The 2,960-nt window shown below is 33.3% G+C and overlaps 1 pseudogene; it reads right to left on the bottom strand.

Moving 5' to 3' along the window:
* Positions 1 to 280: 280 nt before the first annotated feature.
* On the bottom strand, positions 281 to 2,053 carry LOC149906241 (lipase 3 pseudogene; annotated as a pseudogene).
* Between the last annotated feature and the right edge of the window lie 907 nt (positions 2,054 to 2,960).

Raw genomic sequence — 2,960 nt, 5'->3', positions numbered from 1 at the left:
GGAAAATATTATGATATTATTAACTATATGATATGAACTAAACATAATAAATTAAATAAAAATATTACAAAACATGTTGTTGTTGTTTGTTTCAGAATTTAAAATTAGACTAATAAATATTTTAACAATAACATTTAAATATAAATACCGGTAGCTATTTGCGTTTGACATAATTTTATTTGATTGATTTGATAACTAAACAGAACTGCGCAAAATAACGAGCTAATTATAACATTCTGATACATTCTCGAAATCCTCGCATTTAGAATAGATAATGAAATGAGCTTGCAGATAACGCATTTATTACAATAAATTATATAACATATTATCACAGTACATAGTAAACAATACAAAACGATACTCAACAAAGCTGTTAGAAAATGTCACGTTCCCAATATTCTTCGATTACTTCGTTACGAGAAACATTTTCGCGTCACCCTCGACGAGGAATTATCTTATTTTTCGAAACTCATTTACCAATATTGAAGCTGATAGAAAATCCTCCTATTCCTGTCTTGTACGTATCGTCTAAATATTCTAAAAGCTTTTTATTCAATAACGTGGGGGCGTCCTTCGCCCAGAGGTAGTCTAAATGGTTGAATTCAGGATCCGCTATTTTGTACATCCTCGTAGATGCTGGTAATCTATCGTATAGCATTTGAACGTCTTTTTCACTGGATAGCAGATCGTTTTCTGACCAAAATAGTGTAATGGGGACAGTGACTTTGCTCAAATCGTATTCTGGTGGAGTTGGTGAACCATAAACTCGCGGGTTATTCGATTCATAGTCGAATTGCTGGAAGTTACCACCTGATTTTACTTCTTGTGCGAAGTGAACGGCTGTTTTCCATGATGTGCCAGTTCCTAGATTCCTCATGAATACGGGAAGTAGTGTCTTATTAAACTGCTTATCATTGTAGCCACAGATGTAGAAAATAACATTCTTGCACACCATTGAGTCCATATTGTCCTCATCGCAGGAACTAGATATTCTTCCTAGGGCAGAATTCTTTGGCATAAACTCGTGAGAGCCATATAACATTTCCATATATGCTATGTTGGAAGCTACTGGCGCTAAAGATTTTAAAGGTGATTTTATATCAGACATAAAGACAACTGGTGCTAAAGCAAATCCAGCTTTCAAGATAGTGTTGTATTCTGGTCTTAAAGTCAACATTGCAAATAAAATAGTTGTGCCCATAGAATGTCCGATGTACGTTAAATTAGGATCACCTTTTTTAATTGAAACAATATAGTCTATAACTGCAGGAAGGTCATGAAGCGCTATGTCATGCCAGGAAAAATTCCAATATGATTTCGTATTTGTTTTGAGCCAAGCGTGTTCCTTGGAGTATTTATTTCCTCGTATATTAGACATCCAAACATCATAACCTGCATCGGCTAGCACGTATGCCAGACCTTTTTCTGGGCCATTCAAGATCCAATCTGCAGAACTTGCGAACAGACCATGTTGTAAGAGCACTGTCTTCTTTGGAACGTCTTTATTATTCTTAGAATGAGGAATTCTATGGAGATTTAAAATGTAACCTTCAGAAACAACTGTATGGGTTTCACAAGGGTATCCGTTTCGAATTATAACTCCTGGTACTGATAGCACCAAGTCTGGCTGTTCCATCCGAGCACCAGGTTCTTCTATTGGCAAATACGACCAGGTATCCGCAACTTTCCTACCACTTTCTTTAACACTTTCCACGTAACTATTAATATCAGCACTGATCTTCCGTTGTTGGGCATCTACGTAACTGCTTACGGAGTCTTTCATTTTTACAGCTTCAACATATCCTGTGTTCAGGGCCTTCTCCACTCTGCTCCTCTGTACGTCGAAAAACGCTTTCATGTCTTCAGTTTTGTTTTCGAAAATATCCTTTATGTCGTGTGTTATATCCCAGTTTTGGCCATTTGTCAGATATATCGTAGAAATAAAGAGTAATGTTCGTAAGTGTACGTTCATATTACTACAGCGGACTGTGTAGACTGCCTTGAATTGTTCAATGGTTATGATTGTTTACCTAGTTGACCTGACCTCATGACGTCACGCAGATAATACAGTCTGAATAAGTTAATTTAGAAGAGCTATACAGCAGCGTATTTGTGGGTTCAAAGACTTTGTTCAATATTAATTTAAATAAATTAATTAAAATAAATTGTTTTGATTAATTTTTATTTTAGTTTCTTTGTTTTATAATTTACTGCAAGATATGATGATGAATTCTTTGTATTGATTTTTTTTTATTTTAACGTAGAACTGTCATAATATGATATTGTGAAAAACAAAACAACATTGATTAATTTAGGTTTTTTGTCACGTAAAATATTTAACAAATATTAACGATAAAAACGTATTGTTTTAATTTGCTCACTGTACTACATTACATTTTATGATAACGACGTTTATTAAACGCCCGTGTATACACAGCCTAAACGATTTTCAAATCTCGCTATCTCGCATAAAAAAATTGTTTACTTACGTACATAGGTCATGGACTAGATAAACATATCCGGTTTTTAAAGTAAATAACGAATAAATTGTTTTATTGCGCTCGATATTTAATCAATTAATGTAAAAACATTTTTAGGTGTACACGTGGGTCTAAAAATGCTAGCTGATGCATAAAATTACATACATCGCTTGGTTTGTTTAATTTCATCATATTTGATGAATTGGACCTCATTCTAATGTTCAATAATAATTAATATGTAATTCAGTGAGAAAATCTCTAAAGTATATATAAATGAAAAAGTAGCTCTGACTGTTTGTCTCATCTTCACGCCTAAACAACTGAAGGGTGCGTATAAAGCAAAATTACCAATCTTCTATTAGATGATACGTGTAATATTCAAGACCAAATCTAAAAAATAAAATATATATCAAACTAGATGATATGTTCAACGATTCTGTTTAATCAAAAACATAAAATATTAATATTTACTCGATAAAA

The sequence above is a fragment of the Colias eurytheme genome, chromosome 8 (genome assembly GCF_061535395.1).
Source record: "Colias eurytheme isolate Ceu_HAF_F1 chromosome 8, ilColEury1 Martin Lab GWU primary, whole genome shotgun sequence".
Taxonomy (NCBI): Eukaryota; Metazoa; Arthropoda; class Insecta; order Lepidoptera; family Pieridae; genus Colias; species Colias eurytheme.
The sequence above is the reverse complement of the archived record's forward strand: the minus strand, read 5'-3'. Positions and strand labels throughout refer to the sequence as shown.